Genomic DNA, 17,269 nt, shown 5'->3' with positions numbered 1-17,269 from the left:
GACCAAGTGGGCCCACAGATGGAAAGCATCGATATCGCTGATAACCGCTTAAGTGGGTGAGAGAGGACAACCACCACTGCTTTGCATGTGGGACAAACATATATATGTTGAATACCCAAAATGCACAACTTTGATGTGCCACATGCCTCAAAAACCGATACCATGCACCCACATAGAGCGAGGTTCATGAAGCGTACTACATATGATGGTCCCCTTCCCCCCTCTTCACCGCATACTATATGCTCCTGCCGTAATATTTACAACCCAAAAGAATCCTCATCGATGGTAAAATTAATTAACCTCTCCCGATGTAGGTCAAAGTGATGCATGTATGCATCGAAGATGGCCTCATGGGCCCACAGATGGAAGCATCACACATGAGTGTCCTAGCTAGGATAACCACCGCGTGCATGCATGTGGCCCAAAAAGGTGTTGTGTGATGTTAGAATAGCCAATTTCACAATTTTGATGTGGCACGTGCCTTGGAAACCAAAAAGTCCCGACACTGAGTGAGGTGTACTTGTTCACGGGCGCGTACGTATAGTATATATGCTAGCCCCCTCCCACCTCTTCGACGCGTACTATATACCACCATAACACAAACAAAAAAGATTCTACCTTGCTGGTCAAATTAACCTCACTGCCGGCTGTTCGTCAAAGTGATGGACGACGACCTCGCGGGCCCACCGAAAGCGTCACACGCTAGTATCGAGTGTCGTGTAGGACAACCATCGACTGCATGTGGCTAAAACATGTATGTATGAAAGGGTTGTGTAATGTTTTAAATAATGATTTCACGACTCTGATGTTGCACCGGCCTGCCTAACAAAACGGCCAACCCACACGGTGGCTCACAACTTGTAGTGTACTGCGAGCCACCCGCCATCCCCAGACGCACACACCCACATACACACCGCGAATCCACCGCAACTATGATGCATGTTAAATTAATTATCCCGCGGTGAACATATGTTACCAAAGGAGGGACATTTTAATTTCAAAAAAATCACAGAGATCATTAAGACATTTTATACATTAATTAATTGATTTTCTACGGGTATAATGTGCAAAAATCAAATTTGAGCTACATGCACACGTGACAGTGCACCAAAATGGATTGCAAAAACACATGTGTCTCACTGGGTGCATGTTTACTCCCCGTGCAACAAATTTCAAACATTGAGAATCTTGATTTTTAAATTCTAGTACATCCAAAACTTATTTGAAGTTCATGAAACATATTGTGTTGTCATATGGACACCAATACAAAGTGGCATTGTACTTTTTTGTCAAATTTGAGACCAGTTTTGATGTAATCTTTATCTAATTACAAACGGGGGATTATTAATAATTAGGAACCAATATCCCAAACAGATTATTTATTCGAACCGTGAGCGTTAGATCAACAATGGATACGTGCCATGCTCGGTTAAGCAATAAAGCGGCATCATTAATCATCCAAATAGAAAAACAATATACGTGCCGCCGCACGACCCGTGTGACGTGCGAGCAGGCGTGAGTTGACGGGAGGCATGCGAGCAGTCCACCGCGCAGGCAAACGGGGAGGCGTGCATGCAGGTGTGTGAATCGACGGAGGCGTGCTCGCTGCGCAGGGTCATCGGGAGGCGTGCGAGTAGCTGTGTAAAACTTTGGTAGGCATGCCAGCAGTCCGGTGCGCAGGCTCACCAGGAGGCAAGCCATCAGTTTGACCGCCGCCCGCCTCTCTCCAACAACTCCCACTACTCCATATTAATGGTGTGCCCGAGCGGCCGCACCCCCCATCCTCGCTACACACACAATCCTCTCTCTCCGCTTGCATCCTCGACGCCGCTCTCAGTCCTCAAAGTCGTCAGTGTATGAGGATGCTGCCGAAGCGCCCCATCGGAGGGAGTGGCGACGCCGGGGCTGCTAAAGCACCGGAGCACGGCGTGGAGATGGAGACAGAGGTTGCCGTCACCGCCGGCGAGTTATCGCTTCACCCTGACGTCATCGATGGCGTCGAGCTTCCACAGCCGGAAGCGGAGTTCCACACCAACTCTAGGGACGACCCCGGCGACGACTCCGACGACCACTCCGGCGACGACTCCGACGACGACGGACAGCTGGTTAGTCATCTATACCCATTTATGTGTCAAATAGATCATAGGATTTCTCTGGTTACTCCTGCCTCCCCCTTTTTGGAATAGAAATCCTATGGTTATGTTCTCCCAATCCACGAAATCTGAGTAAGTTTCGTTAGATCCGTGTAGTGTATTGATTGTTTGAATGGTACAAGTGATAAGTGATTAGTTGTTTCATCTATGCAAATGATTTCTACTAGTAATCCGACTAGGGTTAGTGTTCGTGCTAATAATTCCTAGCCAGGACTTGACAATTGATTTTGAATGACCTACATATGTTTGTGCCATTATTTTCTTCAAGATTGGTCTGTACATAGACGACTGTGCTTAAAAATCGAACCATAATCACTGGATATGTATAAATAAATAGCCATAAATTCCTAATCCTACCTCACGGCATGTAATCATTGATTTGATGCCAAATTTGTTTTACTATTTGCATAGGTGCTATCTGACGATGTGGACAGCGGGGATGAAAATGGCCAGAGGAGGTACAAGAGGCAAATCCCGAGGGAGCTTTATGCGGGAATGCAAAGACCTAGAACAGCGGCTATCGATGCCCATTTTGCAACCACAAGCTTCATGACGCGTATCTAAGTGTTCTGGCGCATGCAAGAGGACGGGTCGTTGGCTCCTTCAAGCACAAGTATTCTCGCAGGGTGACCCACGGCGCGTACGCCGAGTACCTGAAGAAGCGTCAGGATCGTGCCGGCACGTGAGATGAGATGTGGGATGGATCAAACTATGTACGCTTGAGTATGCTTAATGACGGTTGAACTATGTACTTATGGTTGAACTATGCTTATGTACGTGTACGCTTATTATCTACTCCCTCCTTTTCGGTTTATAGGACTCAATTCAAAAATCTCACCAACCAAGGTAGATGGTGAGTGGTGGAATACTTTTTGTAGTTTGCAAAAACACCCAATTGATGCTTTTGTTTTCCTCAAAAAATTATGTTTACCAATGTATTAATTGCAATACATGCATGCATAAAGTACATGCATTGGTCAATTTTCTCTTAATACTTGCATGCAATGATTTAATGCACCTTAGAATCTAAACATGTGACGGGGAACAACCAAATTGAGCCTTATAAAATGGAAAAACTAAAATTTTGAGATAAGCCCTATAAACCGGAAAGGAGGGAGTATGTCTGAGTATGTTAAATATTTGGTCAAAATTTGGTAAAAAATACAAAGAGGGACCAATAAACCAGGACGGAGGTAGTACGTCAATCACACACGGTTCCCAAAATTGGAACCGTGTGCAATGACTTTCATTTTGCCTGTTGCGTCAATCACACACGGTTCGCTCTAGCAAACCATCGCCCCCAAAATTCTTTGTGGGACACAAAACCCTCACCACCCAATTCAAAAAAGAAAAGAAAACCCTCACCATCCCCACGTCACAAAAACCCTCACCCCGCCCGCCACCCCCTCCGGTACGGTCCCCATTCACACATGCACAAGCTCCTCTGCGTCTATGCCATGGCACCGCCGATCGCGGCGGTAAACACTTAGCTCGACGCCTGCCGTCACCGCCAGGCTACCAGCAAAGCCCACCACATTTTGCCACTTCCGCTTGCCGCCGCCTATCGCCATCGACTTTCTCGACGCTGCTCGCGGTCGACCCAGCTCTGCTCGGTTGGGAAATCTGCCGTACTGAGGGTTCTTTCTCATGGACGACAAGGTAACTAATTTAATGAAATATTATCTCATCTCTTATCCCAGTTCATCTGCCTCTTTAATCACCCGGCGGAAATCGCCGTGAATTCATTTTTATTCGAGCTGATTTGAATGTTTTCTTTCATTCATAGAATGTACAGTGCGCCGACACTTCAGGACCTTGTGACCTCCGCCAGAGATTCCATCTCACTGTACCAGATAACTTGAGGACGCGCGCGGTATGTTCAATCTCACAAAATCGGTTGGCATGGCCTACTTTCCTGAACATATTCTAAATATTGCTACATTTGGATAAAAGGTGCCACATGCACCATATACGTCAAAGAGGATTTTTCCCTCTTCTTTCTATATTAGGCAAATTAATGATGTATTGTTCTTTCGATTACTGTCATATTTCCATGACATCATGTTTACCCTATCTGTTTAATCATAGATTTTTGTCCTTCGATTTCAACTGCTGTACAGTTGTTTCAATTTGGGCCCATATTTGCATGTTACCATATTTTCTTTAACAATCCTACCATTTTCTGCAGCACATCCCTTGCTATGCAACAGATTATGTAGTGCACAGTTTTTCCCTTTACATAGATCAAGGCTCCACGAATGTCATACTGCACACAAACCATGGATTTACAATCGTTGCTACTGTAAGACTTGATGAACGTGGTGACTCCTATTTTGGCACTGGCTTTTGGAAAGAAATTTCTAAGTTTTATGTACTGAAAGCTGGCACTAAATTTGCACTGCACATAAAAGGGCCTAGTCATGAGATATATGCTAACTTCCCGGACAAAATCATCCGTCCAGACTTTGTTCAAAGTAAGTTTTCTTTTCAACTATTTGCATGTTGACTTACCCAGCAATGTCAAATGAATTGTGTAGTATTTAAGCAACCAATTGTTATTCCCTTTTCTTACTATATTCCTACCTAATAACTTCTAATTACCAATACACTTTTCTATTGCCCTGTTTTAACTAAATATTCCCTGTACTCCCATTTCTATCAGAAAGTGCCGCTGACAAGGAGACTCCGGAGGTGGAGAATGGGGCTGCCAACAAGCGGAGGTGGGGCGAGCTAGAACCACAAGTGACTCCAGCAGGCCTAGACTTCATCAGCAGCCTCCCCGATGATATGTTGACAGTCATCATCTCCCTCATCCCAATCAAATATGGGGCACGGACAACCGTCCTTTTCCGGTGGTGGCGCCCCCTATGGAACTCCAGCCCTCTCGACCTCATCGACACCCACGAGCTCTGCCATGGCTATCGCAAAAGCTTGGATGCGTTCTCCAAGATCCTCGGCAGTCACCTTGGCCCAACCAGAGGCCTTAGAATGGGAAAGTTCCGTTCCAATGGCAAGGACCAAGCCAAGCTTGACGACTGGTTCCGATCCCCCGCCCTAGATCAGCTCGAGGAGCTCACTTTTGATGATGGGCATATGCGGTCGCTGCCAACGGCCGCACTCTGCCTCGCGCCCACGCTGCGCGTGGCCAAGTTTAGGAACTGCCATCCCCCCCTTAATGACGTGCCCGCTCTTATTCTACCACGTGTCGGTGTCAAAACCGGCGGATCTCGGGTAGGGGGTCCTGAACTGTGCGTCCAAGGCGGATGGTAACAGGAGGCGGGGGACACGATGTTTACCCAGGTTCGGGCCCTCTCGATGGAGGTAATACCCTACTTCCTGCTTGATTGATCTTGATGATATGAGTATTACAAGAGTTGATCTACCATGAGATCGTAGAGGCTGAACCCTAGAAGCTAGCCTATGGTATGATTGTTGTTGTCCTACGGACTAAAACGCTCCGATTTATATAGACACCGGAGGGGGCTAGGGTTACACAGAGTCGGTTACAAGGGAGGAGATCTACATATCCGTATTGCCAAGCTTGCCTTCCACGTCAAGGAGAGTCCCATCCGGACACGGGTCGAAGTCTTGAGTCTTGTATCTTCATAGTCCAACAGTCCGGCCAAAGGATATAGTCCGGCTGTCCGAGGACCCCCTAATCCAGGACTCCCTTAGTAGCCCCTGAACCAGGCTTCAATGACGATGAGTCCGGCGCGCAGATTGTCTTCAACATTGCAAGGCGGGTTCCTCCTCCGAATACTCCACAGTGAACACAAGGATAGTGTCCGGCTCTGCAAAACAAATTCCACGTACCACCGTAGAGAGAATAATATTTCCACAAATCTAATCTGCTGACAGCTTTTCATAACGTGACGTACTGCCGTGGTCTGGTCATGACGAATCGTTTTTCCGAGCCTGCCACTGCACGTGTTGCGAGGCAGTTTTATTGGCACGTCATGTCGAAGCAGAGATCGTGTCCCTTTTTTCACGGGATTCTCATCAATACGGGTATGGGTAACCCAATCATGCATGTTGGTATGACTCCTTGATTTTAGGCAAGTCCCAAACGCCACGCAGAGGACGCTTGATATTCATCCTCTTTATAAAGGGGCCTAGGCATGTCCCCTTCTTCTCGTGCTCAATCGAATCCTTCCCCCACCTCGAGTTCCAACGCCCAAGGCTCGGGCTAGGCGCTTCGGACCTAAAATCATGTCCGGATCCAACCTTCAAGGTCGGTGGATGCCCTCCTCTGTCATAGAGGAGGACATCAAGAAGCTAAGAGAAGCTAGGTATTTGACCGGCGAAATCTCGCACAGGCTGCCTGCTCGAGGGCAGGTCATTCCCGCTCCTGAACCTGGCGAGAGTATCGTATTCGTCTCCCACTTCCTCCGAGGGCTAGGTTTTAGTCTAGATCCCTTTGTCAGAGGGCTCATGTTCTACTACGGGCTCGATTTCCATGATCTGGCCCCGGATTCCATCCTTCACATCTCGTCGTTCATCGTCGTGTGTGAAGCCTTCCTCCGCATTACCCCACACTTCGGCTTATGGCTCAAGACCTTCAATGTGGAGCCGAAGATGATTGAGGGGCGACACGTAGAGTGCGGAGGTGCCGTAATAAGCAAAGGCGCCGATGTTCCATGGCCAAAGGGTTCCTTCCCGGTGGTGTCCAGTTTATGGCAACGGGAGTGGTTTTATATCACAGCTCCCCGGGGTACTAAGTGGGTAGCTGCCCCTGCCTTCCGCTCCCCCCCCCCCCCGCCACAACTGGCGTCATGGGTCAACAAGGGGCTGGACTGGGGCTAGTAAATGATGTGCCGACATTGCAGAGTCACATCCGAGATCTCCTCGAGAGAGATGTCAGCCTTGTTAAGGTAATGCAAGTCATGCTAGTTCGTCGAGCCCTGCCTTGCAAACGTCGACCTCTCCGTATGTGGGAGTTCAACCCGGAAGGACCGCGAACTATTCAGCACTTCTTCGGCGTGACGCTCGAAGAGATGTACAGGTCGTTCTTTGGATCACAAATAGATTGTCCGGACACCTCCGAGGATGCGGGTCTGAACTGCAATCGTCCAGACACTCAAGTAAGTAATTCTGTGGCCGAACATGTTGTCTTTTAATTTATCACAACATCATTCTGAAAAGTCGCCTTTTGACCAGGACTGGATAAAAAAGGCGAAGATGATCAGGTGTCCGGCCCCCCTTCCCGAGGGCTCACCGGGTCCTGCACTAGCCAGGATGCTTGAGCTTGCGCCTTATCAAGCGCCATCAGGGGAAGATAAAGGGAGGAACAAAGAAGCTGAGAGCGAGCCTCACTCACTATTCATCCAAACCGGGGGAATTAGTGGCTCCGCGAAGGAGGATAACCGGGGGGGAAATCTAAAATTCCCTCTCTCCAGGGAAGGAAGAGGACCGTCTCTGAAGACTTGGAAGTAATGGTCTCCAAGCGAGGGAAGAAACCTTTGTCAGAGGGTCCTACCCCGGAGGGCATCCTTACCGCATAGTACCCGCAAGGGGACCAGCCCTCTACCGAGCTGTAAGTAAACGAAAGTACTTTATAGTAAATATATCCTGCTTCATTTCCGAGAACGATAACCGAGGCGTGTGTCTTGTAGTTCGGATCGCAGCCCTTCTCGACAGAGTTCGTCTTCGGGGGATCTTCTTCCGGAGATGATGGAGAGCGAAACACCTCCCCGTGCCTCCTCGCCTCGTGAACCGGGCGACCCTGAGGTGTCGTCACGGAGGATTTCTCCTGATCTACCAAGGCCAGCAGGTAAACCTTCGGCCACCCGAAGTACGGGGTATTCGGCTTCTAAGGAGAGCAACAGAAAGAGTCCAGAACTATCCGGTGTGCGACCAGACGCACTGATGAATCTTCTGGAGCAAGCGGCTATCTCAGAAACGCATCGTACGCTAATGGGTACTGTGGTTGAGAGGATTTCATCCGCCGAAAGCGGGTTGCATGAAGCTTTTATGAGTCTGCTGAAAGGCTTTGAGGTACGTAAAGTAATATATATTTTTTGACGATACCGCACACGCTAGGTGTGGCCTATGCAGATAGTAGCCCCTGAGAATCTGGTTGCTGTCGAAAAAGACGGCAAATAGAGGATCATAGTCCCAGGTAATAACCGTGCTGCTTTCATGTGCAGGTGGCTGAGGGTCCGGTGGCTAGCCGGACTGGTGAGTTTGCTGAACTGAAGCGGCAACTTGATGCGGCAGATGCCGACATCGTGCTTGTAAAAAAGCGGCTTGACGAGGCATAGGGTATGTATTCTCCTAGGATCAATACATATTAAGAGGAGCATGATGCTAGTATCTGTAATATGCTGTGACTGCAGATGGAGCTGTCGCCGTGGAGACCCTTCAGGCAGAACTTGCCCGAGCCAAGGAACAAGCCAGGAAGAGTGATGCGGCCGCCCTAAAGGCGGTCAAAGAGCTAAGAGCCGAACAGGCTGCCCATTGCCAGAGCAAAGAGAAAATAGCCAAGATGGTTGTTGAGCTGAAAGATGCCACCGGCCGGTATGCGCTTCTTGAAAAGGAAAGCCAAGCGAAGGAGGCGGACCTGAAGGAGGCCATGGAAGCGGCCAAGGAAACCCGCTCGCAAATCAGCGCGGCGAAGGAGGAACTCCGTCAAGCCGGAGATATTGCGGCTGGGAAGCACTTTTTGTTGCGGACGAGGTTTGGAGACCCGAAGTATGCCCCTCTGGATAAATTATGGAGTTCTGCAGACGCGTACTTGGATTTAGCAGCGAGTGCCGCTGATGCGACCAAGCTTTTCAAAGATCTGAAAGATCATCTAGTGGAAAGGTTGTTCTGGTCACAGTTCTGCACTCCAACGCATCCGCTGCTGTTAAATGAACAAATGGCCGAGTGGGCCGAGCTCCATAGGTTGTCCGTACTTGCTATGACGTCCGTCGTGGATCACCTTTGGCCGGAGGGACCGAGGCCGAATAGTTATTTTGGTCTAGTGCAACAATTCCTTGGTGATGTGCTGCATATCGACGCTGTGAAGAGGTCGGTGTGCATAGAGGGTGCGCGGATGGCTCTTGCCCGTGTCAAGACATACTGGGCAGAGATGGAGGCCACCGCTATTGCATCCCAGAGTTCGGCGGTAGGAATGGTATCGGCCGAGCACTATTTTGAAGAAGTCTTAGAAGGCGCTCGTTTAATAGAGGCTCAATGCTCGAAGCGTATCATGTTCTAGTGACATGTATCCCAATTGTAAGAACAATGTTATTTGAATTATAAAGGCTGTGTTTATACTTTTGCCTGAAAGTATGATTATGCCTCCTGTGCGGTCGTTTATGTAAGTATATATATATATATATATATATCCTGAAAGTTTGCAGTCATCGGCTTCAGCCCCCACGCACATAATGCGGGGATGTTCGCAAAAGCGCGTCTTCACACTTGATCCAACGTCTTGGTCCATGAAGGAGGTGGTAGCACGGCGAACGAGGCAATCGGACTATATTGCTTTAACACTTTCACGTAACCATAGGAGTTTGACAGTGGGACTACTATATAGCCCCTGGTACCTCCGCGCTCATCCGAAAACAAGGCACGTACATACATGACTGGGAAACGGCCCTTCAATAATGCGGAGGAATCCCGAAGATTCCGCTAAGTCATCGAGTGGTTGACCAGTCTTGCGCTTTATCATGACAGTCAGTTTTCGGCTTTCTCTACTGAGGTGCTCGTCCGGATGAACTAGGGCACAATCGCAGTAGTTCTCCCGGTGCCACCTTAGCCGATAGAGCGGAACGTAAGGTAGCAAAACGCGGGAGCCGGGCAAACCCAACATTTGACCAAAGACATGATTCGGAGCTGATGCATATAAGGCCAAACTCACGACGCCGAACACTCCCTAGGGTATTCGGTCTTTACAACATATACCGGGCTGAACAACGCCCTTGATAATGATCCCTGAGTGTCCAGGTACGTGCATCATTCTGACGTGGTGAAATGCCAATAACGTCAGCATCGCTCTCGGTTATGCTGAGTATCCGGAGGATGTGAAGCAACAAGAGACAGTAAAAAAGGTTTACGCAGGGTCTTAATCTAAAAAGAAACCTTTGAGCGGGGCCCTGCTGCACGTCTGCGCCTGTGTCTCCGTTGTGCCGTATCCTGGAAGGGTGTAGCACGATTACCATCTGTAAAAGAGAAGAACTTAGGTGAAAGTTGTCGTGCGAAAAAATGGTTATTCTCAATAAACCATTAAAATCAAGATAAGTAAGGTCGAGCCGAACTGTAGTCCTTTTACATGCGGGAAGCCCCTGGTACCGCCTATGGGGGTATATCCGTCAAACCAATCTTAGGTTTATCTAAGCTGTTACAGCTAGTGATGCACCGGACTCGTCTAGCCGTGTCCGCGGTCTTGACGACCGATCGTTTATTCTGATTGCAGGGGCAGTTTAGTGTTCGGCTGCTAATGCCGCCACACATTCTTCTGCGCGCAAGGAACGCTCAATATTTCCGCTAATTGTGATGATGCCACGTGGACCGGGCATCTTAAGCTTAAGGGAAGCGTAATGCGGTACTGCGTTAAAACGAGCGAAAGTTGTTCTTCCGAGTTGTGCTTGATAGCCGCTTCGGAATGGAGCGATGTCGAAGGTTAACTTTTCACTTTGGAAGTTGTCGGGAGAACCGAATACAACCTCTAGTACTAGAGATCCCTTACAGTGGGCCTCTATGCCTGGTATTACTCCTTTAAAGGTAGTATTACTATGGCTGATTCTTGTTGGGCCTATCCCCATTTTGCGGACTGTGTCCTGATATATCAGATTAAGACTACTGCCGCCGACCATGAGGACTTGGGTGAGATGGTATCCATCGATAATTGGGTCTAGCACCAAGGCAGCCAATCCTCCGTGTCGGATACTTGTCCGGTGATCCCTGTGATCAAATGTGATGGGGCAGGCCGACCAAGGGTTGAATTTAGGGGTGACGGGCTCTACGGCACGTATGTCGCGGAGTGCATGTTTGCTTCTCCTCTTTGTCACGTGAATCATGTTCACTGTTTTGACCTCTGGTGGGAATTTTTTCTGTCCCCCAGTGCTTTGCTGGCGAGGCTCCTCCTCGTCTTCACTTGGTGTATCCCTCCCCTTGTGTTCTGCGTTTAACTTGCCGGCTTGCTTGAAGACCCAGCATTCTCTGTGGGTATGATTTGCAGGTTTATCGGAGGTACCATGAATCTGACATAGGCTGGACGGTCCATCTCTGTTGCCTTTTAAAGGCTTTTTCCGTTGACCGGGTCGAGAGCCCCTAAATCCGGCGTTTACCGCCATGTTGTCTGGGCTGTCTTCGTTATTCCGACGCTTGCTTTTACTGCGTCGTGGTTTTCCCTTACCATCCATGACTTCAGATGTGCCTGGGTCGCTGGTGCTACTACGGGCCAGCCAACTATCTTCGCCCGCGCAAAAGCAGGTCATAAGACTTGTTAGGGCTGCCATTGTCCTTGGTTTTTCTTGGCCGAGGTGTCTGGCGAGCCATTCGTCTCAGACGCTGTGTTTGAAAGCTGCTAAGGCTTCGGCGTCTGGGCAGTTGATGATTTGGTTCTTCTTAGTGAGGAATCTGTTCCAAAGCTTTCGGGCTGACTCTCCGGGCTGTTGAATTATGTGACTTAAATCGTCTGCATCCGGAGGTCGCACATAGGTCCCTTCAAAGTTGGCCCTAAAAGCATCCTCAAGCTCCTCCCAACTTCCAATTGAATTTTTGGGGAGGCTCTTCAGCCAGTGCCGAGCTGGTCCTTTCAGCTTGAGGGGCAAGTATTTGATGGCGTGGAGATCGTCTCCGCGGACCATATGAATATGGAGGATGAAGTCCTCAATCCAGACCCTAGGGTCTGTTTTTCCGTCGTACGCCTCTTTCACGGGTTTGAATCCCTCTGGAAATTCGTGATCCAGCACCTCATCGGTGAAACATAGGGGGTGCACGGCACCCCTGTATTTGGACGTGTCATGGCGTTCTGACGGTTGTAGTGTTCGGTTTTGATTATGTGCTGGAGCGCGCTTCCTAGATCCGTAGATGGATCTGGTCATGCCGGCCTTTTGATGCGAGTCCTCGCGTGGATCGTGTGCTGACTTATGTGCGGCCTCGTTAGCCGCCCTATCGCGGCCACGAGGTGGTCGATCCGACCGGTCGGCCGTTTCATTTTTCACTTGTGTGGGCTCTAAGGCCTCATCATCGAATTCGGGCAGCAGCTTGCGCTTTGGATAGCTCTTTGTGTGGCGACTGCCACCATACTTTTCTTCAGTGTCGAACACTTTGTTCCATCTACTGTTGAGCGTATTCTGCGCGGCCTTAAGCCTTTGCTTCTGCTTCTTCAGACTCCTCGCGGTGGCAATAAGCCTTCTGCGGAGGTTCTCTTGTTCCAAGTGCCTTTCCGGGATGATGTGTGCATCCTCGTCCGGAATGTTTTCCTCTCCGGAGGGAGGTTGATGAGCTTTATCCTCGGTGTCGTCGTGTTCGGACAGCGGATCCGTACTATGTTCACCGTTCGCTCGTTCATCCTGCTCTATCGCTGGGTCAATGTGGTCGTCATTTCCTCTGGAGTTGACTGGGGTGTTATTTTCTCTTGCGTTGTTATCGCTGTTTTTGCCGAGGCAGGATTTGAAGCGGCGCCTACACCGTCGCTTTGGTTGCTTCTCGAGGGAGCTATCCTTTGCTGCATCCTTCCGTTCCTCGTCATTGTTTTCTTTGGGTGTATCCACCATATATATATATATATATCGTGTGATGAATTGGCTATCCAGCGCCCTGTGGGCGGTGGTTCCTGTTCCTCTCCTGCATCGTCGTCCATACCGTCGATGTCTTCAGAGTCGAAATCGAGCAGGTCGGTTAAATCGTCGACAGTGGCTATTAAGTGGGTGGTGGGTGGGGAGCGAATTTCTTCGTCGTCCGCATCCCATTCTAACCGGACATAGTTCGGCCAAGGGTCTCCTGACAGGGAGAGAGACCTCAACGAGTTTAGCACGTCGCCAAGGGGCGAGTGCTGAAAGATATCCGCGCAGGTAAACTCCATGATCAGTGCCCAATCGGATTCGATAGGCACGGACGCAGGCGGCTCGGAGTCCATGGCCAGGGACGAATCCAACGGTTCGGCAACACGGGTCTCGGAGGAGGTGAAGTCAGTATTCGGCTCTATCGCCGCTGAGTGTGTGGCCTCCGTGGCAGGGTCCATCCACCCGTCCTCAGATGGCGCAATTTGTTTCGGATTGAGGGCCGGAGTAGTTGCAGGTGTGATCTCCCGAACACTGTCCGGCGGCAGAGCTAAATCATGCTCGTCGTGATTGTGCGGCGCACCTGACACGGGCTCGAATCCATCGAAGATCAAATCTCCGTGGATGTCGGCAGTATAGTTCAAGTTTCCAAACCTGACCTGATGGCCAGGGGCATAGCTCTCGATCTGCTCCAGATGACCAAGCGAGTTGGCCCGCAGTACGAAGCCGCCAAATACGAATATTTGTCCGGGGAGGAGAACCTCACCCTGGATCGCATCGTTGCCGATGATCGAAGGAGCCATCAAGCCTTATGGTGACGGCACAGTGGAACTCTCAATGAAAGCACTAGTGTCGGTGTCAAAACCGACGGATCTCGGGTAGGGGGTCCCGAACTGTGCGTCTAAGGCAGATGGTAACAGGAGGCGGGGGACACGATGTTTACCCAGGTTCGGGCCCTCTCGATGGAGGTAATACCCTACTTCCTGCTTGATTGATCTTGATGATATGAGTACTACAAGAGTTGATCTACCACGAGATCGTAGAGGCTAAACCCTAGAAGCTAGCCTATGGTATGATTGTTGTTGTCCTACGGACTAAAACCCTCCGGTTTATATAGACACCGGAGGGGGCTAGGGTTACACAGAGTCGGTTACAAGGGAGGATATCTAGATATCCGTATTGCCAAGCTTGCCTTCCACGTCAAGGAGAGTCCCATCCGGACACGGGTCGAAGTCTTGAGTATTGTATCTTCATAGTCCAATAGTCCGGCCAAAGGATATAGTCTGGCTGTCCGAGGACCCCCTAATCCAGGACTCCCTCACCACGACTGAAGCACCTCAAGCTTGTCGCCGTCTGCCTCTCAAACGGTGACATGGAGCGCCTACTCCGTGGCTGTACTGCACTCGAGTACCTTCGTCTTCAGGTGATCAATGGGTTGAGTACCTTCCACATCACCTCCATGACTCTCCGGACTATTTATGTGTGTTGCTGGTGCGGCAGGAAGACATCACAAGATGTGTACCACGGTATGGTCATTGAGGACACACCTGCACTTGAGAGATTACTTGTAGTTGATCAAGAAGTTCCAACAAGAATCAGTGTCATCTCTGCGCCAAAATTGACAGTGGTGGGCTACTCGTCTCACAAATACTCCGAACTTGTTATTAGATCCACACCCGTTCAGGTACAACAGCCGCCTTCTACCTCTACTTCTACAAATTAACATTATTTCTAATTTTGAAGATGTTTGTTCGTCTGTCATTCAGAAAATGATTTCGACAAGCTTGACCCTGAAACTGCGCACAATGAAGGTCTTGGCACTAGAATCTATCGGCCCCAACCTGGAGCAAGTTGTCAGTTTCCTGAGATGCTTTCTGTGCCTCGGGAAGCTATATATCGAGGTGATGTTCCTTTCCTGTTAAATGTTAACCATAAGGGAGTTCAATTTGTGACACCTTTTTCCAAGTTTACAATGACAATGTACTATGATTTTTGAAGGTTCTTTTGGAGGATTTCAGTACATACATGTTCCCCCCCATATTGGTTGCTTGATCCATATGGTTACAATCAATAAGCATTTCTCCTTTGGATTCATCTATACTAGTGTTCTTAGGGAACTTTTCATCCACTCCAACCTCTTGTGAAGAACGCTACATTTTTCTAGAATGTAATCAAATGCCCATGTTAATCATGTCAGGTCGAAGATGGCATGTTAGTGCATTTTACAAATCCTGCAGACCAAATAGGCCTGTAGTAATGTTCAAAAATGCATGTAGGCACTAACACATTTTCTTCTTTTGCAGATAAGATTAGGCCCAGTGGTGGATAATGTGATACAATATAACAATCACGTCGAATGCCTAGATATGCATCTCTCAGAACTTACTTTGAACTCCTACCGAGGGACCTTACCGGAGATTATATTCGCCAGGTTCTTTGTTCTTAGAGAAAAGGTGTTGAAGGAAATGAGGTTTGCCCTACATTTATTTGGCAAAAATGAATGGTTTGTTGATCACCGCTGGCGCCTGCGGCAGAATGGAATAGGCTCCAAAAATGTTGAATTTCATTTTGGAACTTCAGATGACAGAGTAATCGGAAGTCATCGTGTCAACCCCATACATGACTTCTCAGTGGCTGACCCCTTTGCAAAAATTGTGAGGTTTCGAAACTAGACTTAGAAGTGGTGATATTAGTTTGAACCTCTCTGATATCCATGTTCAGCAGATCAGCACGAGCGTTTGCAGTTGATGAGCTGAATTTCATTTCTAATATCAGTTTGAACCTTGTAATCTTCGAATTTGAGCCATATAACTCTGGAATTTGAACCTTGTAATATTTCGAGCCTTTGTGGTACAATTGTTTAAATGGCATAGTATGAGACTCGTATATTGCTAGCACTATTTTGACCTTAATATGCAATGGTCTTAGATTTTATTAACCATTCTCGAATCTGTTTACCTTGTCGATCTCACAGCACACGATCTGTATAGCTAACTGGACTGTGATCTTTGACATTATTGCACACAGTTGGTTTCTTCCACCGTGTGCACTGTAGAGCGCAGAATTAATTATCGCACTCGAGTGTCCATCATCACCCTTCTGTGTAACTTTGACCTCATCACCCATGGGTAAACTTATGACCGAAGTCATTCCACACACTTCATTTTTACAAAGCTTTTTGCCAATAAATGCCCATGATTTGTCCCTCTTCTAGCCGACGCGTGGCCAAACTAGCCGGGCGGGAAGCTTGCGCGGTAAACAGCGCGGTAGCGCGGGAACAGGCTCACCGATGATACATTTGGCGCCTCTTTGAGCCCACGCGTGCGGTCCGGTGTTGTCAAGCGTGCACTGGAATCCTCCGCTATGAACGTCGTGACAAGACGTGATAATTACAGGCCGGCCGGCGCCCATTTATTACAGCGGCCATTTAACCCTTGTGTCTCTTCAACCTTTCGATCGCGCCCCCCCCCCATTGCAGGAAGCACACCCACCACGAGAAATTCTTAGAGGGTATCCTGCGCGGCTCCAATGGCGCTCCGAGCGGCTGCCGACGACGAGCAGCAGTTCACCATGCGTGTCGTGGTGGACACCCACAGAAGGTTCATGGACCTCTCAGTGGTGTACACCAACGACCCGGTCTGGGTGGAGCACTCCATCCACATCATGGAGTTGTTGCTTGCTGAGGAGAAGTACAAGGTGCTCGGGTTCGACCTCGAGTACACCTGCGCTCGTGTCGGGTCTCATCCCAAGGTCGTCCTCGCCCAGATGTGCATGCGCCACCACGTCCTCGTCTACCACTACTGCCTGGCCACAAGGCCTTGCGAGCGTTTCACCAGGTTTGACAGCAACCCACACTACATGTTCGCCACGGTGGACATCACCAACGATGTAAAGGCGCTCGAGAATTCGGGCATCGCCTGCCAGAATCTTGTCGACATCCAGCACCAATACAAGATCTGGGGCAGCTAGGAGCATGAGAAGGACTCACTGGTTCACCTTGCCGAGGCCATCATCGACCCCTACTACAGAGACATGAAGGATTCGTGCAACAAGCACAAGCGTGCCTGGCACTCGGCCTGTCGGTGTGGAACGACACCTATGGGATCACAAGAATCCCTACTACGGTTGCCGGGGCGTAGGGTTGCAAGAAGAGCAGGATTAGTAGTCAGCACAAGGATCATTTACCCAGGTTCGGGCCGCGAGGATGCATAAAACCCTAGTCCTGCTTTGGTGGATGTATTTCAGAGAGTTCTTGAGCTCTCGAACTAGCTATGGTGGGTGTGTGGTTCCAAAGAGCCGAATCCTTCTCCAGTATGCCATGGGCCTCCTTTTCTAGTCGAAAGGGGCTGCCACAGTGGCATACAGGAGGTGGAAAGGCATACAGTATTGCGAGTTTAT

Source organism: Aegilops tauschii, chromosome 7 (genome assembly GCF_002575655.3).
Source record: "Aegilops tauschii subsp. strangulata cultivar AL8/78 chromosome 7, Aet v6.0, whole genome shotgun sequence".
Lineage (NCBI taxonomy): Eukaryota > Viridiplantae > Streptophyta > Magnoliopsida > Poales > Poaceae > Aegilops > Aegilops tauschii.
This window is presented reverse-complemented; position numbering follows the sequence as displayed.